Source organism: Lagopus muta, chromosome 4, assembly GCF_023343835.1.
Source record: "Lagopus muta isolate bLagMut1 chromosome 4, bLagMut1 primary, whole genome shotgun sequence".
NCBI lineage: Eukaryota > Metazoa > Chordata > Aves > Galliformes > Phasianidae > Lagopus > Lagopus muta.
In genome coordinates, this window is record NC_064436.1 from 2,776,130 (window position 1) to 2,802,056 (window position 25,927).

Consider the following 25,927-nt stretch of genomic DNA (forward strand, 5'->3'; position numbering starts at 1 on the left):
TAATTCTCAATGCAGTGCATTTTGAGTGTTGCCTTCAGCAGAATAGGTCTATTTTTATGTACAGAAAACTAATTGAGTGTTCTCAAGCAATAAACTCAATCTTCAAAAATGCTATGGTAAAAAAATGTGTGCAGAAGGGAAAAAAGTACTTGGCAATGCATATCTAAGCTATCACAAAGGGCTAAAACTATTTTCCCTAGCTAAAACTTGTGCCAGGATTAAATTCTCAGAAGTTAAATTGTGCTCCTGATGAAGATATTGGGCTAATGAGCTTTGTCTTTGAGGTGTTGTGGACAATATCCTATAGTATATTAATCAGCTTGGAGCTACTTTTTGGCAGAAAAACTCCTGGAAGCTGTTGAAAAAGCCAAAACAGGAATGGAGTGATAACTTCTATGCAGTAATTCCCTGTTAATAATCACAATTTGAAGAATTAGGGTGAGTGCTGGCGGCATCTCTTTCTATTACTTCAGTTTTGACTCTTTTAGAAAGTGTAGCTGTTAATGTAAATCCATCTGTGATGTGTGATGGGTCACATATGTCAGGCAGCACTTATTGGTAGTTCTTATGTCACTGTCATTTATCTTAATTGCCAACTGACTGCTTGACATTGACTTTTAATGCACCGTCTAAGAAATTGAAGTATATTCTTTCACTGAATCCTCCTGCACCATGCACTTTGGATTTTTTTCCAAAGGAAAACCATTTTGCAGAGATATATGGTTCTCATGGGGAAGAATTTTCAATTGCAGGGTGACCAGCTGGTAAAATACCTGTAGGGAGTGTGGGGCACCACGGCAAATGTTCTGGCACAATTCCCTTGCAGCCTGGCATATGTTCCCATGGCTAGGCAAACTTACAGGACAGGTGTTAAATGACAACATTTTTAGCACACATAGAAAGAAAATATGTGGTTTATTCACTGGTGTTTCTCTCTTTTATCATTATCGTGGCCAAACACTTCCCTCCTATCCCATTATTCTTTACCTCTGTGATTCCCCAATGGCATGCTGGGGGCTGCACCTCAGCAAGAGAAAAGACACTAGTGAGAATGTTTCTCTTTCCTTCCCACACGAACATCTGCGTGTATAGGTACACTTGCTATTCATTGCCAAAATGCTTAATTCAAGTTTTTAAATAATGACCTATTCTCGTTTTTTTTCAGTTGTTGCAATATAGAATTTAACCTTCTTCAAGTAGAATTCTATCAGTGAAAACACTCAGAAGGATGCAAAGACTGCTATGAGAAGATGGAGGAGCAATTGAACATTTACATTGGTTACTCTGATGACAGTAATTAGGACTGGAAGAGGACTGTAGCAGAAATGCTAAGTCATGGTCTGAAACCAGTGATTGAGCACCTGGTGGGAAGGCAGGGCCAACCCATGGGAGCTCAGGTGCAAGAAGTGCACCTTTCTGATAGGAGGGGTGGAGATAAGACCCTCCCCTTCCCAGACCTCATTTAAGGGCTGGCAGTGGAGCTAAGGCTTTGTTGCTGGAGATCCCTGCTTACCTGTGACCTTCTGAAGGTAAGCAGCTTTTCTTTTTTTCCTTTATTTCTGTGCTCAAGGTTTTTGGATCTGAGCAAGCTTTCTCTTGCTGCAGCCTAGGACTTTGCTACTGTGCTGTAATTGCTGTGTTTTCTATGGTGTTACAGTATTACAATAGCACATTTTTCCTATTATCCTATACATACAAACACTCACATCTCGCAGAATTCAAACTACAGCACAATGGAGAAAGATAAAGAAAGTTTTTTGGGCTTAAATAACTGTTTTCCAGTAATGGTTTCTCCTAACTGGTTAGTTCTCATTATTCGTGTGACAGTATTATATACATATTAAGTAAATTTATTTAATGGGTTCTTATTTATCAGCTATGTCTTCTCAAAGATTACTGCCTTTTTGGTGAAATATGGCTTACGTTGAAGGTCCATACCCAGATCCGAAAACAATATTCACAATGGTTCCCTCTGATACACCCTCCCCTGTAATATCAGTGTAGGGATTAGTTTTAGTTTTTTCCTACCTAGCTGTATTTTACTGCAAGTATTATAGCATGGTATGAGAAATGTGAAGGGTAAGTGATTTCTATGTTTATACATCCGTGTTTCTTCTATTTGTATACTAGAGTATATTAATATACTGGGTTACTGGGCAGCGCTTTAAGAGCTGTGAGATTCTCTGATAGAAAATATTATGGAACTGCCTTTAAGTAGATGAAATTTATGGCAGGAATACTGAGATTAAAGAGTCAATCTAAGCTAATCCAAGCTGAGCGGTGCAGTCGATGCATTGGAGGGAAGGGAAGCATCCAGAGGGACCTGGGCAGGATGGAGAAGTGGCCATGTGAACCTAATGAGGTTCAACGAGGCCAAGTGCAGGGTGCTGCATTGGGTCGGGGCAACCCCAGGTATTGATACAGACTGGGGGCAGATCTCCTTGAGAGCAGCCCTGTGCAGAAGGACTTGGGGTCCTGGTGGACGAGAAGCTGGCCATGAGGCAGCAGTGTGCGCCTGCAGCCCGGAAGGCCAGCTGTGTTGTGGGCTGCATGAAAAAGGGGTGGCCAGCAGGAGAGGGAGGTGATCGTCCCCCTCTGCTCGGCTCTTGTGAGGCCCCATCTGCAGCGCTGCGTCCAGGCCTGGGGGGCCCCCAGCACAGGAAGGACGTGGAGCTCTGGGAGCGGGGCCAGAGGAGGTGAGGCACTGGCACAGGTTGCCCAAGGAGGCTGTGGATGCCCCATCCCTGCAGGCATTCAAGGTCAGGCTGGATGTGGCTCTGGGCAGCCTGGTCTGCTGGTTGCTGACCTGCACACAGCAGAGGGTTGGAACTGGATGAGCATTGTCGTCTTTTTCAACCCAGGCCATTCTGTGATTCTAACATTTTCCGTATAAGGTTTCTCTGCAGATAAATAAAGTGAAATATATGTATCGTTGATATCAAAACACTGAAGGCATTAATTTTCTAATTTCTTCTTTAAACAGTAGAATTTCTGATTTGAGAACTGATGTGGTTAATTCATCATTAAGGTACTTCTTAGAAGAGATAAGTTAGTTGTTGTATTATGGTAAATGGAAGAAATGAAAAATGTCTTTATCCTGATCAAGTTCTCGTACGTTCCTTTCCTGGTAAAGTTATTTTCAAGCTTAAGCTGGGATGCCAATTGCCAGCCTCTAAGAGTGTAGAACAGTCAGTGAAACCCTAAGAAGGTGCATGTAAATGCCTCCTGACTGAAGAGTCATAGCAGTTGAGAGGTGGGAGGATGTCAAGTTGTTGTTTTGTTTTGGTTTTTTTTTTGCAATAAGAAATGATTAGGCTTGGTTGTAATGTTTGTACACATACTGTAAGACTTTGGTTGTGTTGCATCACCTGTGATCTAAGGCCAGGGCAAAAACTTAAAAGTGATATTTGATGGAGAGGATGAATCTTCTGGTCCTGTTGGAAGGACTGCCTCTGATTTCAGGGATCCACCTGTTCATTTAAGTGTAAACATACGTAAATCCACTCCGAGAAATTCAAGACTGTCTTGGTGGTTCTCTGTCTTTTCCTTGAGTTTAATCAGCATTGATGTCAAAGACCAAACAGAGAACAGAAGCAGACTCTTGTATGAGGTACTAGCACTATTAATAAGAGGAAAAAACCTGGCTGTTCTATAGCAATTGAATGCTTGCTATCTTAATTACCAGCTTCAGAATAGCATATCTGACCAAGCTTTTAAGGGAAAGGAGCCTGATACCATTCTTACCATTATTAAAAAATATAGCTCATTTTTCTCACTTTTAAAACACACACGGGATTTAAAAGGGTTAAGGAGTACAATGTTCCCTCCAGGCAATAGTGTAACCATTTCGCTACAGAAAATTGCAACTATTAATGCTTTCAGTTCTTGAAATTGCTTGCAAATGCATATTGCTGCAGAGTCTGCCAAAGTGGTAAGAATTTCCATGTCTAAAGACATGGCAGGCAAGGGGAAGGTGGTTTGGTGGGACAAGGTTCTCCCAGGTAGCCTAGCAGAACGTGATGTATTATATCCTGCTCTCTTGAGCCTATTACTGGAACAGGGTTGAGTATTACTCCCCATAGGTAGCAGCCTAGTCAAAGCAATATTTTTCTTCTGAAAGGGCGTATTAATACTCAGGGGACATTTGGGAGGTCTCCCAGTTTGATGTGACTTTTCTTTCTTGTTTATTGTGTGTTTGAGGCTCCTCCATCAGACATCTTGAATGCTAAAATAAACTGTGAAGAGGTGGGTTAGTGGTGAAAGAACAAATAGTAGGGAATATGTACACAAGAAAGGCAGTTAGAGATCTGTCACTTATCACAAAAAACACAGGATAATAAGGTACAAATAGGCTTTGAAAAGTCTGCTCTTTTCAAACGTTCTCCTATTTATGGTGTATTATGCTAAGAGCAAGATTTCAGTGAAGAAAAGAAATCTTACAAAAGGGAACATATTTTCAGTTATTTTTTTCAAGCTTTCCCTTAAACATGTTTATCCATACGTAATTAATGTCAGAATTTCATGGAGAGAGAGAGTATGAATTGAGAGAGATTCTAACGCTGCCCTAATATTTTCCAGAAATTACAAGCATGGAATCATAGGTCACAAATGATGTATGTTCTCTGTGACCCATTAGCACGAAAGAGGTTTGGGGTAGTATTATTTATCAGCTCTGCCTGAGTGCAATCCTTCACAAATTAGAAAAACAGAAAATATGACTGGCTCATTCAAGAACTTAGCTAGCTCTCTTCAGTTTCTACCAAATACAATTAAATTAAATACAGGCTGAGTCAGTGAAACAACTTCTAATTTTGTTTGAACTCAGAAAACACATTACTTGAAGTAGTCTATGCTACTGCATGTGCATCACGGATCCAGTCTTTATCACTGGCATGTACATTTCTATCTCAGACATTCAAAATTTAGTGGTGAAGAAGCTTGTAAAAAAGTGTTTGCACAGCAGGGTGAAGTGCCATGAATGTGCCTTTTGTCTGTGGGTACTGTGGTGCTTGAGGGGAATGGTGAGATTTCGACAATTTATGACTAACAAATACTTACCTTAATTAGAAAATTAGGTAGCTAAAGGGGATCAGTGCACAAGACAAGTTTTGCCATAAAAAAATTATGAGAAAGAAAAAAAGCTGAAACCTTAACATTGGCCTTAGTGGTACAGTGTCAGCAAGAAAACACCACCACAAAACTTCCTTACAGAGGACACAAAAGCCATCCAATAACTGCAGTGGGTTATCACAGAATGGCCCAGGTTGGAAGGGACTTCAAGGATCATGAATCTCCAACCCCCCTGCCACAGGCTAGGGGGTTATTATCAGTAGGGTAATGATTTGGGAAATTACATATTCAGTGCCCTTATCCCCTGTATTGTCTGCAAATAAACCCCTCTGGGAGGTGATACAGGAAGAGAAGAGGAGGTGCTCTCCCCTTTCTCTCTTGAATTTGAAGGAATCAGCGCAGGACTGCTTGGCAGCATTGTGTTAGGTGCACTAACAGTAGATCTTATCACCATACCTGTTTGGATTTCTTTAATTCTTCCTTTGCAGGACAGGGTGCAGCTTCTCTAGGCCCTCCATCGCTGCATGCAAAGCCAGATAGGTGCTCTAAAACTCCACTTGCACTTCAGAGTACCTTGAACCATCACCCTTGTGCCCTCATCTCAAATAGTTCTAGAAATACTTCATTGTATGATCCAGTTCCTTGATGAGAATCGTGAAGGGAGGCACGGAATATGAAGGGATAAAAGAGAAGCTGTCTTCAGTGAGCGCACATGGCTCTCTGTCATAACAAATTACCCTGTAATGCTCGTGATTAATTGTGCTGCCTCTTGTTGTATCGCAGTGCAGTAATGCAAGCCAAATAAGCACAATGCAAGACTCTCTGCAGAGTTAGTAAGCTTTTTGCAATGCATATTTATCGCTGTCTGCCAGCTGTGACGGTCTTTCAACATATATGTGATCTTGCCTGTGGTGTCCTGAATTAAAATGGATCATGTAGAGCCTTGGTTCAGCAAAGGTCCAGTGAGCCTATGCAAGCTGACAAGCCAGAAGGTACTACAAATTAAAATGAATTTGTGCCAATCGCTCTGGAGCTAGTTGTGACTTTGTCCCACTCTGCCTTTTCTTTAAGATATTCTGTCATCAGGCTTCTCGATGTATGCAGTCATTTTTTATTCTTTGCAGACATTTTAGAACAGAATAATATAGTTCTGTTGGAAGGGACCTTCGAAGATCACCAAGCCCAATTGCTTGAGACCTTCAGAGCTACCCAAAAGATAAAGCATGCTACTGAGGGCATTTTCCAAATGCCTCCTGGACACTGACAGGCATAAGGCATCAACCACTTCTCTAGGAAGCCTCTTCCAGTGTGTGACCGTCCTCATGGCACAGAAATGTTTCTGTTGGCCAGTGCCTTGATTCTCTTGTAATTGAGATACTCTTCTTGCTTGTACTGAAATTATGCATGTGCTTCTATGTTACTAATGTCTCACCAAGCCTGAGTTATAACAGCACAGCAGAAATCCTAATCCAAACAGGTTACAAAGTGCTTGTTCATGTCAAAATATGAATTGCAATTTAAGGCACCAAATGAACCACAAGCTTTCTGTTACCAGGATTTGTAGAATAATCCTTCTGCCTCAGACAAAAAGCTAGTTAGATATACATTGAGGAAAGCACATAATCTGAACAAAAGTGTTCCTAAAATACCATGTTGTGACATTTATTACTAGTTTATCTTCTGGTGTTTTGATTGTGCTTCTTTTCATATATTTTTTTTTTTTTGAAGGCAAAAGGAAATCTGTCAAAATTTTCTGAGACTGAAATTTGGAGGCAAACTTGGAAATTACATCCCTCTCATGGCAGATAAAATTTCTGGAGTGTTATTAGCAATTTAGATAATCTTTGATGATTTAAACTTTAATATTTACTGAGCTTTGCCCTCCCTTGGGGTGCTACTATGGGAAGGACAATTCTGCCAAACTGAGTGCTTTAGAGAAATTCGTTTTCTCACATCAAGGAAGGCTGTAACTTTGGCTTCAGTAGTAGGTGCAAATATTTTTTGATCTCCAGATTGAAAGCATCATCAATAGCAACTGGAATCACTATGCATTTTTTTCCCCACTTTCTGGAAGAGTAGGTCAGTTTCTGAGTGAAGGAGGTACACATCAGCACTGTACGTGCTGCACTGCTGCACTGCAGCCACTCCACCTGTTTTTCTACAATTAGTGCATAGGCTTAGTTTGTTATGAGGAATCCCTTATATTCCCATGTGACAAACAACTGGCTGCAGAATGTTTCACTAGAGTCCTTGCTGTTACCTTCAGTACAAGAGTTCAGTTTCCCATGCGTTGTTCAGTAGAGGTAAGAGCTTTGATTTTCTGCTCAGCAGGGGACTATGATTTTTCTGTTGGAACAATCACACACTGAGCTACAAGTGGTCGGGACACAATGATCTGCAGAGTTATATGACAGCTAACTAGGAGCATGTTACATGAGCCAGAGGCTGTATCTAGAAGAGACAGGGCACGTAATTCAGCTTCCAGTCAAAATTAAGTGAATGTGTTTTTTCTGCTCAAGTTAGTTATGCAGAAATGCAGACAGATCTTTAGAAGAATTATTACAGTTCCCCTGAGAAAAAAAGTGGGGTTTTTGGAAGAAAAACAGAAGCACGAAGCTCTGCTCCTGGAAAGACATGCATTACTTAGCTTGTTAATGGAGGGCATAAAAGCAACAACTAAAGCTGGTAGAGAGGAAATTCAGGATAAATAGATGAAAAAGTGGTGACTTCAGTCCTCTTCTGTAAATTTTTTCAATTAAATTGAGAAACCACTAGTAAAGATACAGTAGCAACTGACATAAAGACATGCAAGGATTCATCAGGATTTTCTGATGCATTTCTTTGCTTTTTTAGTGCTTGAAAAGAAACTTCTCGCTTTCTGGGAACCTTAATTTTACCTCTTTTTTTCTCTGTAGTGAATCTCTGAATTATTCACTAAATAGATGTGGACTGTGATAGAGGATGTGGAAATATACCAGGGTTAACTTCAATCCATGTTATTTTTTCTGTAGCTCTGAGCAGTTGGGGGGGGGGGAACGTGAGTTCTAGAGGCATGATAAATTAGCTGAATTAGAAGAGAATCCACTGATGCCACTGCTCTATTAACAGGAAAATAAATGTGGTTAATTAATGGTAGCTCTTTCTTAGGCTTAAGTACCTTGCTGGGTTTAGCCTTCTGTGTTTTCTCTCAGGTTGCTTTGGGCAGGAACAGCGTATCAGAATGTCATGCTGCTGGCAGGATATTCATTGGATATTCATGGGCTCCAGGAACTGTACTTGTTCATTCATCTTACCCAGTCACTGTTTGATCCTAAATACTAAAAGAGCAAAGTCTGTATGGGGGAGCCTGAAGAAGCCTGCAGCCTGCTGGTCTGCTCAGCACGTGAATCCTGGCTGCACTGTGGCTATGACAAGGGGAAGACACAGCCACATCAAACACAGAGATGCTTCTGGACAGTTAGGGAAGCAGCCTTTAAGAGCACATCACAGAATCACAAGGTTGGAAACAACCTGCAAGATCATCCAGCCCAACCACCCTCCCATTCCTATCAGTACTACAAGCTACTAAACCATCTCTTGTAGCTCCTCATCCAGGCGCCTCTTGAACACTGCCAGGGACGGCGACTCCACCACCTCCCTGGGCAGCCATTCCATGCCTGACCACCCTTTGAGATAAAAAGTTTCTCCTAATATCCAACCTAAACCTCTGGTATAACTTCTGGCCATTTCCTCGGGTCCTACTGTTTGCCTGGGAGAAGAGGCCAGACCCTTTTGCACCACAACCTCCCTTCAGGGAGAGGTATTTTCTGTGTGCTGCAGGGGAAGCTGACAGAGAATTTTGTGAATAATCAATACAAGGCTCATTGGTTTTGTACCTGTATGGCATTTCTATGACTTAATCATAACCTAGTTGTGCCTTTCATAGAAGCTAAGAGAAAGTGCAAATAGATGACATAATTTAGAAGGCGTTTTTAATCAAATTATTTCTTAGAAGCATTTATAGAGTGATGTCTTGGACAGTAGCATCCAATTACTCACTGAAATTATCAGTGTTAGTTTACCCTTAAATATCCTTTTCTGAAGATAACTAGATCCCAATGAACACAATTATTATCCTGAAATACTGTGTGCTCTTTCACAACTCCTACACACGCTTTGCTGGAACTGGTATGCATTACTCTTGGGCTATCTTCAAGGAGCAAACCTTGTCAACCCTGCTCGGATTTGCGACAACTCACAGCAACTAGCTGCAATAATTTCTGAGCACTTCCTCTTCTCAGCTCTCTGCCAAGTTACAAAATCACACAGTCCTGCAACATAATTGACACTGACAGCAATTAAAACTGAGAAGTTCTTCCCATAATCTTTCACTCCAGAAAGGGCAGTGACCTTCCTGAAAGGCAGTCAGTACTGTCAGAGTAGGAGACATCCCTCTGGTCACTCCTCTGCTGCAGCCCATCAGTCCTTCAGTGGCTCAGTTCCCTAGTTTGGGTTATTAATTTCTTGCCTTGCATGTGAAAGCTAATTGCTCCATGCGACAAACTACATTCAGCTACTGCAGTGATACACACGAAGGGAACACAAGATGGAGAAAAAATATGAATAGTAAAGCATAGCAGCTGTTGCCAGGCCATGTCTTGAGATCCAGTTTTTGTTGCTACTTCAGGGAAGCATTGCAGAAGGTCCTGTTATGCAACACAGAGCCTTAGGAGATGTAAAGCAGATGTAGTAAAACCTGGCACCAAGCAAAGCACAAATATGACCCTGTCCCAAATTGATTATTAAACACTGCATTAATTTTCCCTATAGCTTTGAAGGCAGAATCAATCCAAATCCTGACCTCTCTTACACTCGTGGGACTCTATTGATTTAGCACAATTTTACACCAGCAGGTTTTTCTTTACTGTGATGTCAAGCAATGGTTTTGGTTTGTAGCAGTTGTGACCAATACATCTAAATCTTTTTAGTGAAAGAGAGGGTTCTTTGGAGTTCACAAGCACAAGGAGCTAAATGATATTTCATGCTACAACATTAAGATCCTGTATTTGGAACAACCCCTAAGATATTCGTTTTATTCATTTTATTGTGCAGTCTTCTGCTTCATACCTAATCTGAAGCAACAAAAATGTCAGAGCTCATCCTTATATCTTTCTACTTCTTTACAATTATTTTCTGTCAAATTACTTGTGATTGTGTTGATTAAAGTTTTCCTTCAGTTTTGCCTGTAGCTGAGACGCATTTCTCACTTACAGAGTTTGACTTTCTTCTGTCATTTCATAATGTCATTAAACACATATTTAATGTTTGTTTATAGGGATGAAAGCGAATTCTATTACATCCACAGAGCTATTAAAAACTGCGTTCTCTCAGCAGCCCCTGTCATTGCTGAGTTCTGGTTCTCTGAACGCAAGAGAGCTTTATTTCTGATCTTTTCTCACGTTTTCTTTTCCATGCACGAGAGTGTGCTGGAACATATATATATATATATATATATATATATATATATATATATATATATATAGGCTATGATTTTGAAATGTCATGCTCAAGAACTGAAAATAATCTTTGATGGGCAGCAAATGTAGAAGCTGTGCATGGTTGTTGGCTTCCTTCTGGTGAGAAGTTATAAATCATTTCTTTACTTAGAGAGGGCAGGGGAAAGACAGAAAGGTCTTTCCACAGATGAAAAGCAGCAATACTTTGTAGTCTTCACTATGAAAGCAAACCTCTGAGTGTGCATCCCATTGTGGCTGTGAGAATACAAGGTAAGAAGGAGGACAGCAAATGAAGGCTGAAAACTGGAGATAATGCATTGATTTCTCCTTGTTTCAGGCTGACAGATCCAACTAAACCTGAAGTTTAACTACACCAAAGACAGCACGTTACCTGGTGGTGACAAGATTTTCTAGTAGGTTTGCCCCTGGCAGAGCAACTGCAAAAGTTAAGCCTACTCTTGGTATCAGCAGAAGCCTTCCTTCCAGCGCCCTGTGGCCAACTCTGTTTTGCTGAGTAGTCGAGTCCCTTAGCTTTACCTTTCATTATTTTAATTACCATTCATTTATTTAATTTTTGGCTTAAAATTAAAATATAAAAGAGTTGTGTTAGTAAACATTGGTGCGATAGGAAAATCTCTGAAACTGAAGAGCTACTACTTCCATTTGACTAAAAAACATGCTGCTCTCTGTTCCTTCTGGCTGAGGACCAAGACACCATGGCTTGCAGTCTGTCCTTTCCAAGATGTGTCGCTGCAGACTCTTCCCTCCCACCGATGCAGGGAACAGAACACGTCGCATCGATTCTGCACACACATCCTGACGATCCATCGCCTACCAGATCCTTTTTCAGGTCTCCTTATTCAATCTGTCAGTTCTTTAAAAGGCTCTGCTTGATATATTTCCCCCTGCTGTTCCAGAAGTTTTCTGCTATTGGCCGATATAACCATTAGGAAAGGTGAAAATTGGTCTTTAAAACAAACAAAAAAAAAATTGCTTTAATTCATATGTAGGGTTCAAAAGGAAAAAATGTAGAAAAAAACTCAAAGATATTAGTAATGGTGTTATTGTTGCTATTTAGTTATCCAACATCTTTTTCTGGAAATAATGAGAACAGGAAATAGAAGTGCTTAATTTCATAAACTTGCACTCGTAGCAAGTTACAATCCTTATATTAGTTTCTCTAGTTCTCCAGTTCATTATTCCAATCCTTATCTTGTTCATTCTCCCAGCTTACTAACATCTTATATTCTGTACTTGAATTGTTGGGTGCATGTTTGCATCTTAATTCTGGGACATATGGAGAAAAAACCCTTTTATTTACAACTCAACAATTCTGGTGTTGCATTTCCAGCCATTTCATTTTCTCTTTCAGTAAGAGAAATGCAATTGGTTAATACATATTCATGCGTATTTCCTATGCTGAATATATCTCTAATAGCAACTAGATTTGTTGTTACTGAAAAGCAAAGGATCTGTGCTTGCTTCATAACTATTAGAAACCTTTTCTGTGTGATACCTAACACTGTCTAATTATATATAAAGCAGAACTGTGTAAGTCTACAACATTTTTCCAGCTCCCAATGTAATTTTGTTTACTTCTAACAAATAATCCATTCCTGCAGTTATTTTACTTACACAACAGATGTGTTTTTTTTAGGTAAGAAATAGGGAGGGCAGTGTGCTTTTTATACAATCCATAATTTCAAGCTACTTTGTCAATGAAAAAACTGTTGATGAAACAGTCCTGAGGAAAGGAATGCCCCTTAAGGGAGCCACAGGGAAAAGGGAAGAAAGAGCTAAACTTTTCTGCAAATAGCTGAGCTTTCCTCCTAATAAATCAGGGTTTCTAGAAGGATCCCAATGTCTCCATCCTAATGATGTCACAGCTGTTGGCAAGGAGTGATCAGGGAACTAGCTATGGAGACTTCCTCTGATGGTCTTTTCCCATCAGCTTCCTTGAAAAGGCCCGTATCATTCCTTGAATGCTGAATTCAGAGTAGAAGTTCTGTTATTCAGTTCTGTGCTTCTTTCCCCTCTCAGAAGAGAAAGGGAGGAAGATGAAATAATAAAGTGGGAAGGTACTGAAAAAATAATGCTGAATACTGAAAACTGACAATCCACATCAAGAAATTTGATCATGAACTTAGCTGCCATTGCCACTTAGCAGTTTGGGGATGCCTTGTCAGTTCAATTACTGTTCTTGCCTCTCTAGTCCTTCTTGCGCCTAGGCTCCTGGTAATTGGGCCTGCGAGAGCTGGTTGGCATTTAAACAGCTCTTCTTCCAAGCTCAGGATCAGTGCATCCCTGTGAGCAAGAAATCAGGAAAGGGTGGCAGGAGACCTGTGTGCATGAGCAAGGAGCTCGTGCACAAACTCAAAGGGAAGAAGAAGGTCCATGAAATGTGGAAAAAGGGTCTGACCGCTTGGGAAGAGTATAGAAATGTTGTCAGGGCCTGCAGGGATGCAACAAGGAAGGCTGAAGCCCACCTGGAATTGAATCTCGCGAAAGTGATAAAGGATAATAAAAAAGGCTTTTTTAAGTATGTTAACAGTAAAAGGAAGACTAGGGAGAATGTGGCTCCCCTGCTAAGTGACAGGGGTGTTCTGGTAACGGGGGATGCTGAGAAGGCGGAGATACTGAATGCCTTCTTTGCTTCTGTCTTCAGTGAAAATCTCTCCCTCAGGAATTGGTTTCAGCAAGGCGTTTGATACTGTCCTCCATGGCATCCTTATAACCAAGCTGAGGAAGTGTGGGATGGATGAGTGGGCAGTGAGGTGGGTTGAGAACTGGCTGACTGGCAGAGCACAGAGGGTTGTTGTTGGTGGTGCAGAGTCCGGTTGGAGGCCTGTAACTAGCGGTGTTCCTCAGGGGTCGGTGCTGGGTCCAGTCTTGTTCAACATCTTCATCAATGACCTTGATGAGGAGATAGTGGCCACCCTCAGCAAGTTTGCTGATGATACGAAGTTGGGAGGATTGGCTGACACGCCTGAAGGCTGTGCTGCATTGTGTACACAATGTGATTTTTGTGCATTGTTCAACATACTTAGTGCTTAAAGAATTGTTAACAAAATGAGCATGCCAAGATTAGTAGTCACAAACATTGACAGTGGTGACTGCAGCCAAAGAAAGGAAGGATCTTCGAAGAGAAAGTTGAAGGTTACCAACCTCAGGAAGAAAAGCAGTCTCTTGAATGTGACTTGGTAAGAGAGGAGATTCAGGTGTGCTACTGCACTTCAGTTCAACATGTGCAAATATCATATTCCAGCAGTTTCCATAATATTGAAAGACTTGCCAGTTTTGATGCTTGTACTTAATGCCACATCGCAAGAGAAGTAAGACACATTAACACCTAATTCTGTTTCTAGTGGGAACTAGTTGGTATTCATAATTGTTTTTAAATACTGTCACTAGAAATCACACAAAATATTTATACCAACATGTAAATTGGGCTCTAAAAATTGTACACATCAATTAGAAAAGGTAAAAAATATCTTGAACTCCTCAGATTTTTTATTTTAAATCACTCAGTCATGCTTTATGACAAAAAGCTGTGCAGTCTGAACCTTCAAGCATTAGCAGGTCCACTCAGCTCTGTTTATATGGGGTGCCTTTGTAGTATAACGGATTAAATTTTGAAATTATAGCTCTTGTTATAGATTAGCAACAATTTTTAGAAATGTAACCTTTGTGTTTTCTCCTTTCTGTGCGCTGTTTGTTTTTTCTTGTATTTTTTTGTTGTTTTTTTTTTCTTTTTAAAGTTTACCTTAACTTCACTGGTACTCAATGTAACAAGATGTGAGGTGGGGGATTCACTTTTAAGTTAACATACTATCTTGCCTTTAAGGGAGTCAATGAGACTTTGTTCGCCCACGATTATTTTAGGTAGATGTTATACAAGATTTTTTTCTAAGCTCTTAGTGCCCTGCAGAAGTTCATGCCCAAAGGATGTTCTCTGTTTTAATAATGTTAGGTTGCATTTAGAAGATATCACAAGTATTGATCTTAATGAGAAGGTGATGTTCTATATTGGTCAGGTCAGCTGTGATAGATATTACATTTTGGCAAGGCTTGGTAATTTTTATGTTTTTATTGATCTTCCTTCTGGTCTAAATTGCTGTTCAATAGCTGAATTAGCAGCCCTGTTATAATGAAATAACAAGTGACAAATAATATCGCTTTTAGATCTACAGTGCCCTGTATTAGATTTTGGGATCCTAACAGAGATTCTGCTAATGCTGGTTCAAGCCAAAGGCTATTCCTTTTTCACAAGGCATCAGTTTCTTTGGGTATAGGGTAACATGTCGCACGTATTCATAGCTTGTGGTTGGCCACAAAGGTCAAAATTCAACTATTAGCATTCAAGGACATTACGTTAGTTTGGATGTTGCCTGGGGGATATGTCTAGCAACTTGAGACTGAAAATTTTCTTCCATCTGTCTCCTGTCAAAGAATAGTAAAATACGCCCATGTGCTTTACAGTATCATCCAGGAATGTCAAGAGAGTCTCCTCTCAGCATAAATCAGGAAAAGTCACTGCTGGAAAGAAGCTGAGTGACCTTCCCCTGAGAATAAAGGTCTTTACCATGAGAATAACGGGCAAATTTCTTGAATCTAGTCACCTATCAATATAGCTAGAAACTGGTTAGACCTCAGGTGGAGATGACTTACTTTGTCTATCTCAGTCAAGACCCTGTTGTACCACTGTTGAAAGTAGACCCTAGTGTTGGTTATTCCTAGAACTGAAAGCATTGTCAATGTACTTAATTGTTCTGATACAGTACTCAGCAAACACATACAGAACTATGTGTGATTTTGTGAACTGAGAGATCTTGATGTTTTTAATGTAAGGCAGTGAAGCTGCGTGAAATACCAATGACGTCTCTGGCCCCTGGTGATGTTCTGATGTTGCCAGATTGGCATTATATGCACTGAAGACTACAGCTGCTATTCAAAGTCTTCTTAACTCTGTCAAGTAGGCAAGAACAAACAATAAAGACCATTCCTTTACCAGAATTTTAGGCGGCTGTAAAAAAATCTGTAGCTATTGAGGCCCTTAGAGACAAAAATACTTATTTTTGCCCTTTCAATTGCTGAAGAATTGAAGTTAAGAACTGGTAAGCTCCCCTGCAATTTCTGTGCTCAGCAGAATTGTTCCTTAAGCAGCAAAGTAGACTTAGAGCTGAAAGGTATCTTGATTTTTCTGATCAAGTCTGCAACAGACAAAAAAGTCTACTTATTGTTCTTATCTTTCTGCCACCTCTAGTGCCCTAAACCTTGCATTGTTTTACTTATTTTTAACACAGTTGCATTCAGTATATCTATTTTTTCGAACACTGACAGGAAAAGAATAGTTTATTTCTGACCTACATAGATCACAGGAGACAAACTTTCTGTCCACAGATGCTATGTTCTTAACAGCCAGATTTACCACTTGCATCGCTTAAAAGGTATATATTGGTGTCACGTACTTGCACAAGGAAATCTGAGTGAAAGACACAGATGGGACCACATATGCTGGCATTTTCCTGCGTCATCATCCAATCAATCTCAGTTAAGCACGCAAAATGAAGAATCTCATTCTTAATGAGGATTATGCTGTATTAATTAACTACACATTTACAAGAAAGGATTGATTACCTGTCAAGATCTTCAGCTCCCGTGATCCTTTTTTTTTTTTTTTTTTTTTTTTTTTTAAAGTAAATTCAGTGCATATGATGCTAAGTATCTCAGTCAGAAAACTTGGCTATTGTTTTAGTAATGTTTTGTTTGGCTGCTTATGCCTCCATGAGAACTTCAGGAAATTTTCTCTAGGTTCCATCTCCTCAATACACATCCAACAGAATCATTCAGCCCTTTTGACATCCTAATGGTCTGAAGCTGATTTTGTAGAACAGAATTTTTCTCTCCACTGCAGACCGTACCCAAGCAACAATTTTTCTTAGCCTTTTAGGCAGGATCACTCATAGCTTTGAGCATAGTGTAGAGTTATCCAAGTAAATGCTGACCTTTCAGGAAACAGATAAAGTGATTTTGAGCTTTGGTCATTTGTGTTTTGTCTGGACCACAGCTAGTTAGAATCTATTAGCTCTACACTGCAGTTTGCCATTCGGAGGTACTTTAAGAAAGAGAGCCAATAGAGTAAGCAAATTCAATTACTTTAGGATTCAAAGAAATATTTAGACCACATCTGCCATTATCACCATATATTGGAACAGCAGTTCTGTAAGTGGCCTTCTCATAATAATACGTTTGGTGCAAGATGCAGAATCAATTACAGCAACAGAACTGAAAATCTCTATATTGATAACATTAAATTAACTAAAAGAAAATATAGCTGTGCCTACTGGAGGTAACACAAAATAAGGTTAAAATTTAGTAGTAGAAATATACTATCTGAATATTGACTGTGGAAGATGATTTGGCCCCAGGGATAGTTTGTCTTTATTGCTTCTGTGACAAAATTTGTGCACATTTGTGCAGTTTCACAGAAAGGAAATTACCTTTGCAGTACTTAGAGACAAGGAAAGGAATTATTTTTTTTAGTTTTAATGCACATAGGTTAACAATTGGTTTAATGTATTGATCTAATCTGAATGTCCATGTCATATATATGTGGCTTATTAATTGCGTCAAGAAACCATTGGTAGAGATCACTATAGCCTTGCTATATGGAGAGGAAAGAGAAAGAGTCCTGTTTTTCAGTGCTAATTCCTCTCCATTTGCATTTTGTCTTTCAGTGTTTCATTAAAATAAAAATTACAGTGCTTCAGAGATTGTTTTATTTACCACATAACCAAGGCATTATTACCTAACTGATTGAGTTACCCAATGATCTCTGACCACAAGTGATTGCTGACACTTGCAGCTGTTCACGATGACAAATCATTTACTTACCTGTCACTAATTATTAGTTAATGGTAAATGCCTATCAACACAAACTCTGTACCTGTGCTCTTTCTAATGCTATGATTTCAGCCCAATTACTGTTTAGTGAAGTTTTAATGTTTTATTCCCTGAAATCTATTTACTGCTATATTTTCTGTTAAATGTAAAAGCACTTATTTAAAGTAACCAAGGTTAGAGAACCCTTGTAAACTCATGATGGGGGGGAAAAAATGGATGGGGGGAATACAAATGTCTATTATTTTTAATTAGCAGTTGTATACTAAAACTGAATTAGCAAATACTTCTATTTGGGAGAGAGTTAAATATACTTACAGTTGTTCAGGAACTGTGGCTTTCTGGAATGGCTACCAGGCTGATGTAGTGATTGTGAATTGTTGCTCTCTTTGGTCTACTACTCTACTTACTGGACTGAGAGGTCAGGGCATTGTAATAAGATGTGACAATCAAAGTTCCTTGTGTTTAATGTGTTGCTAATCAATATAACGTGATATGATGGTAGAGGTTTTAAGTGAGTAAGTATAGCTCTACTTTCATGGTGTGTTTCTTTTCCACTAATTAACCCATTTTGTATGTAGCTTTGGTCATTCATAAAAGAATATTTTTAAGCAGCTACTTACTATGTCTAAATGTGGAAGTGCTAAAATTAATTATACAAATTTGCTCCTAAAATATAAATGGCAGTATCTTACTTTTAGTTGCTGATTAGATTTATTACTTCAGAGTTAATAAAAGCAAAGAAGTAGATAATTTAGTGGTAATGAATAATAATAATAATAAAAAAGCACAGCCTGGATAATAGTTCACATAAATTAACAGGAGCAAAAAAGTGAATCTTTAACAGGGTGGTTGAAATTATAGGTGTGTGGAGAATATGTGATCATGAGACCAAGGAAAAACGGGATTAGATGTTTCACTGACTTAGTTCATTTGGGAAGCTGCCCAATTTTGTAAGGAGTTGAACATGTTTCTGCTACCACTGCTATGCGACAACATGGCTGAAACTATTTTTAACCATCCACATCTTTCAAAAAGGAAGAGTAGCCAGTATTTTTTTTCAGCTTATCAAATCTTACTGCTTATTTATGCTAATATGCAAATGTTATTTGTGATCATTGACCGGCTGGGTACAAAATAAGCATGATGCTGCAATTAGTAGTTTAGCCTCCTAATTCACACAGGTGCTGAAAATTAGGTAAAATATTCTCTGACTGCAACTCACTTGAGAAGAAGGGATGGAAGAACATCAGTGGCCATTGATTAACGTCAGTTGCGTTCTTTAGGAGTAGAAAGGAAGGAAAGGAAAAAAAAAAAATGGAATAGAGGGACTGAATATGAACAGACATTAAAATGGACAGAAATTACAATGAGTTGAGTTGGTCTAAAAAGCACTTCACCACAGGGCAAGAGCAATGCATTCAAAAGTGATCTTCCCATGTGATATTCTAGATGAGTAGTTCACCTATTTCTGACTGGCTCCTCAGTGCAGTCTTGCAGTATAGGATAGACAGATGGATATATAGTGATTGGAACCTGTTGTCCTTCTGCCACAGGATCTCCTTCTGAGTTTTAAATTCTCACATCAAATTGCCATTTTATGAGCATTTTGCTCCTTTGCACTCAGTTACATGACACAAACACCTGATGGAGGGTACGCCATTAAGCATTAGTGTGCTCACTGTATTTGTGTCCATACTTGAGTGTTTTTACTTGGCAATGAAAGTGCTGTATCGTTAGGATACAAATACCTCCATGCTGTCTGAGGAAAGAGTAGAAAGGATTAATGAAAACAAAATACTGTATGATAATACAGAAACCTGTCTAGGCAACTGTTTGAGAATGGAGAAAGAGATTCTGAAAGCTCTACCCTCCATGTTCTTCATTATGCAGTTATTACAGTGCCTTCCAGGCGTATTTGCTGCAAAGTTGCTACTGAGGCATGAAACAACTTGCACAACAAGAAAGCTTCAACAAGAAGATGAAACTCCAGTTATTCACAAAGTCTGAACTTGTGGAGTGTTCATCAGACTTCCCAGAGTGAGTTACACTGTGCCCTTTTTGCCCTCAAAAACTGTTGCTTAAGGATTTGGCTAATAAGTTGTAAAAGGGAATATAAGCTATGGAGAAGTAGCCTGGGATTTGAAAGCGGTGTGTTCTGTCAGCTTTGATCATAAATGTGTAGTATAAACAAATCACCTCTCTGTGTATTTGATACCTTAATTGATAAGCTCATTAATCCTATTCCTCTGTCAATTTCTGAGGGGCTTTCTAACCAGTTTGGTAGTGCTATAGTCACCTATGAAGGTATGTAATAATATTTAAGGTAAGTATTAATTGTTATCAGTGCCAGTCAGAGGAGCTCTCAGGATCTCTTATTTCCCAACCTCAGGCATGATCCTGAGCCAAAAAGTTGTTGGTAGACATTCAGAAGAACAGGATGATCTTTAGCTCTTTTTTAATGACATCCTTTTAAATGACACTACTTTCCTAAAACAACCATAAAGGCATTGTGCTTGACTGGAAGACATTCAGAGTGCTTTACAATTCTACATTAAGAGTAGTACACAGCCAGCACATGTATTTAGGGCATTCTTCACAAGGAAAACACTGAATAAGCACATGAGAAACTTGTATAGGACTGTTATTTTGTGCCAGACATTAAAGCAGTTTCACAAGTAACTGAAAGAGAAGAAAAATATCTATTTAAATTTATGTTTTCAAAAGGAAACATTTTCAAATATACACTTCACTTCTCTGCAAAGAAATAGATCACTCTGTTACAAAGTAAGACAGCCATGTAAAATGAGTGTTCAAACCAGAAAGAAATGACTGCGTATAAAAGAATTGCTTAGTATTTTTCTCCAGTGATCCTAGTAGAAAACAGGGACAGTGAACCCATGTGTTACTGCCTCTTTGAAAATATGCTACTTTCTGTCAATATTGTTATTAACCTTCATGAATTCTCCTGGGACTTAATCTGAAAATTAAGCTCAAAGAATCCCAAAGGCATCAATGTTTGGGAACAGGACTGTATCATGTCAATTTCTCTTTAGCCTTGCAGAATTTCTCTCATTGTCGTCCCAAGTAGGCAGAAATTAAAGGTAAACACATCCAGCAACATATGTTATTGCAAATAAAGTATGTCACAAGGTGTTCTTTTATTCTTAAAAGGAATATTGATCTCAGAGTAACATATATGCCCATGCAGAGCTTGAACCTCTCAATTTTTCTCAGCTTTTTAATTGTAACAACTCTTTCACTATCCGTCTTAGAGGGGAAAAAAAAAGACTGATTGCATTCAGATAAAGGTTGAAAGCATACATTCTATTCTTAACAAAGCTTCCAGCTACAGAGAATGCACATCAGGAGTTAATCATGCACAGTGCTGAAAGCAGTTAGTAAGTAATCCCAAAACACATAGGTCCTCTGCTCTTAATTTCAAGGCTGAGATAATCACATTTCGGTCTTTACATCAGCCTCTTTCCTTGATCTGTCAGGAAGCTCTAATTACTTGCTTTGCTGGATACCTTGCTTTCATTCTTAGCAAAACTCCCTTGGGAAGATGCACCACAGCTTTAAGAATGACATAAAATCATCAGATTTTTAGAGCTTTTCTTTCTAATTTGTTTTCTCTCTCCTAATTTTCAGCATAAGATTGATGATCTAGGGCAGATACACTGAAACGTACATCTGCAAAAAGTGGCCTGCCCGTGTAGTTGGGAGCAATGTATTGTTTTCAGAAGTTTTTAATGTAGAACAGGGAAGATATGCACCAAAGGTGACTGTCATATGTCCTTCATCCTGTCATCTCCCACCCACTTGTTCTTTCATCCTCTATTCAATTTACTAAGGTATAAAGTCCTGTAGAGCGCATACTGGGTCTAGACCGCTATTGAAAGATTCATTTCTGTCACCTGTGAAAAGCAGTCTGTGACAGTCTATCATGTTGACAGCTGAATATATATATCAGCTCTCTAAAGAATGTAAGGCTTTACTTGTGTTGAAGTATTAGTCCTTCAAATAAGCGTTTCCAAGGCTAAGTTAGTGCTTTTAACTCTCTTCACAGATTCCTTCTATTTTCAGTTTTAAAACATGAAAAAGATTGTTTCCTATCACAGAAGATCTTTGACACAACCGCTTTTATTTTTCCGATACGATTCCAGAAGCAAAACTACTTTTGACTCTTTGGATGTCGAGAAAGCTAAATAAGAACATTGCAGAGGCTGCAGAAAATGCTGAAGGGCTGATTCCATTATAACAGATACAATTCTCACAGACTGCCTCAGCTCCTTGTTGTGGTGCAGCGAGGTGTCATCTGTTCTTAGTTCACCCCTCTTCCTCAAAGGTAGGGAAGTACGTGTGACAAAGGTTTGTCTACGCCTGGTGCATTAAAAATAGATGGTTGCAAAATGTAGGTCAAGCTTCTTAACAGGAATCCTGATTAAAAGAAAATTGTAAAAAAGAACAAATCAGAGCCAAAAAAATACTCAGTGCCGTCATACTTCTTTGGCTACATCTTAATTGGTGGTAAGAAAAAACACAATACAAACACTTAAGAATTCATTGTAAGTTCTGTGAAATGATGGGAAAATAAAGAGAAAATAAATCTAGAGACGCATCAGAAGGTATTTCCATAAATCAGAAAGCTAAAGGCATATAAAGCATACAAACAGAATTTTGAAAATAGAGCAGGCGTTATATTCCTTTTAGAATAAAATAATCCATGTCCTTTTTCTTTTTTGCCATCTTTGTCTACCAGGACTTGACCTACATCTGTTGAGAATAAGGATGGACAAAGCACACTGAGATAAAACAGTGGAGGATTCCATCCCCTTTAAGGTGCATTCAGGTACGCAAGGTTTGTCAGGTGTATGGATGTGGGTGGTGCTTCTGAAGTAAACAGAAAACAATTGCAGAGTAAGGACATTTGATTACATAAAAATGTTTAGCTGGATGCAGATTCCTTCATTCAAGTCTCTGTTTTATGATGTTTGAATTTTTGAACTGATTTTAGATTGCTTTCCTTACAAATATAATCTTGGCATCAACTGAACATGTGGAACTGCTTTGTTATTGTTACTGAGTTTAAAAAAATGTTTATTTAGCAGACATAACGTAAGAAAAATAAGTTAATAACACGTGATTGCTGTTAAAAGAGGTATTATAGGTAGCTGAAGCATACTGGGGGGCACATACGTGAATAAAACAGTTATAATTTTCAGTTAGTATGCATAAAAGTTGTTCCTCACTGGTTCTGTAAACTGGCTACACTACAATCACTGAAGTCTTCTCTTCAGTATTCATTTTGGTAACATAAATGATACCTGTTCTAGTATGTCTAGAGTCCACTGAATATAGTTATCCTTAGTGACAACATAGGATGCTGGTTTCCAGCTTTGTCAGCTGGTGTCCTAGTTTGGTCTTTATCCCTGTGAACCTGTCTGTTGATGAGCGGGCTGTGTCTGAGCCTAATTACCCTTACTGCCCTGATCCTGAGCAGCAGATGGATTGAAGATCCATATCTTCACCACCACCGTGCCTGATGCCCTTGGCTGCTACTACAGGGATTCCCCACTGAACCCTACTCCTGAGGCAGCAGCTTGCCCTTGCTGTTCCCAAACACTCCCATGGCTTTCAGATACCTCCTCCATCACCTCAGATGAAGAGGCTCAAACTGCCCAGCTTGACTGACATCTATGAGAATTGTGCACTGGCCTTGCAGTTGCTGTAATGCCCATCTTCCCAGTCTTCAAGCCAGTAGGGTTGGTTTCTTCCCAACCTGACTGACAGCCAGGGAGATTGAATGGGCGATGTAACTGAAGACAAAGTCTAGGGCTGACAGCTTTGAAATGGCTCCATGTGATAATGTAGCAACTTGGACGTGTTTGACAGTAACTCTGATTGTAAGCAGAAAGGGCAGAAATTTCTCAAAGCTATCTTAGAGGAAATGTAAAAGAAATGTCCTGTTCTGAAAAGATGATTTGGTTAAAAACTGGATCAGGGAAAACAAACAAACAAAAACAACCTGTCTCTATGCATATGTTGAATATGCTGAGTCTGGAAATAAAAATAGCTGTTTGATGCTTTGTGTTCCCATTTGCCCCGCAACAGCATCACAGCTATAAGAATGAACTAGATTTTATTCCTTATGTGCATCTTCAAGAGTTTTTTTCTGCACCTAGCTGCTTACATCAGCTGACAGGGCATGACTGCATAGCAAAGTTTGTTGCACAGCTGTCAGTGATGCTCTAATTTGGCTTCTAGTAATGATGAGGATGAACAAGATAGAAAGAAGTCAGCTTGATTCCTAGAGCACATGCTGGGTCACTAAGGCTAAATGTTGTAAGAAGAAAATTATGCATGGCAGCTTTGATCCAATTAAGAGCTTAGCCTTATAGTTAACATTAAATATGCACAGAATTTCCTCGCCTTGTGACTTTGTATGTTTGATATATCAAACTGAGAGGGAAATAAATACAATAGAGATTTTATATTTTCTCTATAGTAGGATTTCAAAAATAAATGCACTCCTAGAAAACGCAGAGTTAAACTGATGAATCTTGTTGCCTATTTATTTGAAATTATCTTATGGGCTGTACAGCAGCTTTGAAAGTTTGGCTGCATTTCCATCTCTTCTGTTTAAATGGGATATCAAGTTCAGCCTTCTAGATAGGTCTACTTTGAGGGGTTTTTTTGCCTCCAGGACAGAAAGTAGTACATGTTTTCTCAAAACTACCTTAAAGATCATCTGCATTTTTTAATTTTCAAATCACTTATCTTAGTAGTTGAAAAATAGTAATGGTGGGGAAAAAATGCCATTAAAAAACATTTTCCCAATTGTATTACTGACTTTCACTTACCAGTGATGCCAATTTGCCATCAATCAAATACTGGCTTGCCTGCTGACCATTTAAAGCATCTTTTTCTTCCTCCCCTTATTCCTTAGCACCAGCCAGGAGGAAAAGGTGAGTACTGCCAAGATGCTATGGTGATAGTGCCTTGTTGAAAACTCTTCTCCCTGGGCATTCTGTAGGATATTCCAAAAGGCCAGACAGTATCAGAGTATTCTAGATTTAATGAAGTAAATGAGTCATATTCCAGAGTTATGGGGATGATGATGAAACTGATAAGATGTAATAGAAATAAATCAGTGTTGAAAGCTGCAACAGAAGATGCTATCTGTAGATGACATCTTTTAGGTAGGTGTTTTTCCTTTCTCCTGTAATCAGCTAGGACTGTAGAACAACCAAGTATCTGAACATTTATTTCTCTTCCAAACAGCTGGTAGTGAATGGGAGTGATGAGTGGGATGGAATAGTGGTATTCAGAAACATGGTTCAGCATCACCTTATTTGAAATTTACTTAGCTGATAGTCTGTGTGATGTCCCAACACCATGCAGTAATTGTTTGTAAGCCACTCCTTGTGCCCTGCCAAGAGAATCGTGTTGCCTGGGTCTAGAGCTTCACAGTACAGCAGAGAAACAGAAAGCTTTGTGTTGGAGGTGTGGGGTAGTCAGCTCTCTTAAATTTGGCTGCCCTGTTTTCAAAGCAGCTGGGACAAAACTGCAGTAATCTAGAGCATCCCCTTCAGAAGCTTGAAATCTGGGGTATCACTTTTTGCCTTTAGACACCCTGTAGACAATTTCTGGTTTTCATTCAATTCTATTTAAGTCAAGATGTAAAAATTTGATTTGCTGATTATTTAAATTGTTTTCAGAAATGCATCAGAAGTCTTATTTGGTCAGTGAGAAACAAGTTCTGTGAAAAACACGTTATCATTAGTGACAAAGAGGACACTGTGAGGAAACCTATGTAATTCAACAAATATTCTAAATTGTCAAATTAACCTCAGAGGAAAAAAAAAAATCCTGTTGGGAGACATTCTTACACTGTTGTTCTATGAGTTACGGTGAGCTGTTACCATTAATTGTGAGGAACATAATCATTAGCAAAGCATATAAATGATGCATATTTTTGTTGTTTAGATCAGAAGCTGACTACTCTCAAAGCTGCTGAGCAATGTACTGGAGGACTGAGGACATTCATATCGTTTATAATCTGGAGGGGAACAAAAGCAACAAAAAGAAGAAACAACAACCAAAAACTGCCTTGCAAGATGTCATCTTTCCTCCGGACTCAGAGCTTGACACGGTGGTTCTGCTTAAGTTGAAGTTCCTATTTTAAGCAAATTCAACTACATGTTCCAACTATATTCTCAAATCCTTTGACAGCCAATTGTGTGTACTAAATATTACTAGAAACGATGGATAATTACAAACACTGGAATGTTGCAAGAATTTTTACTTCAATTCCTAGGTGTCTTTCCCAGCAAGATTCTGCTCCTCATCAGGAAGATTTGGGAGTACGTGGTCAGAGTAAGTTTCTTCATGTCTTTAAGGTTTTCCCACACTGTCTACTTTGTTTTCTGTTCCATCTGTGGCTCTATAGCAGCATGTGC

The 25,927-nt window shown here is 39.1% G+C and overlaps 1 long non-coding RNA gene across 1 annotated transcript in view; it reads left to right on the forward strand.

Moving 5' to 3' along the window:
* The first annotated feature begins 336 nt into the window (after positions 1 to 336).
* LOC125691600 (uncharacterized) overlaps positions 337 to 25,927 on the forward strand; it is a 61,320-nt gene continuing 35,729 nt past the window's right edge. The window contains exons 1-4 of the long non-coding RNA XR_007376180.1: positions 337 to 438; positions 1,166 to 1,529; positions 22,228 to 22,317; positions 25,455 to 25,844. This is a non-coding gene — a long non-coding RNA (uncharacterized LOC125691600). The remainder of the gene's footprint in view (positions 439 to 1,165; positions 1,530 to 22,227; positions 22,318 to 25,454; positions 25,845 to 25,927) is intronic.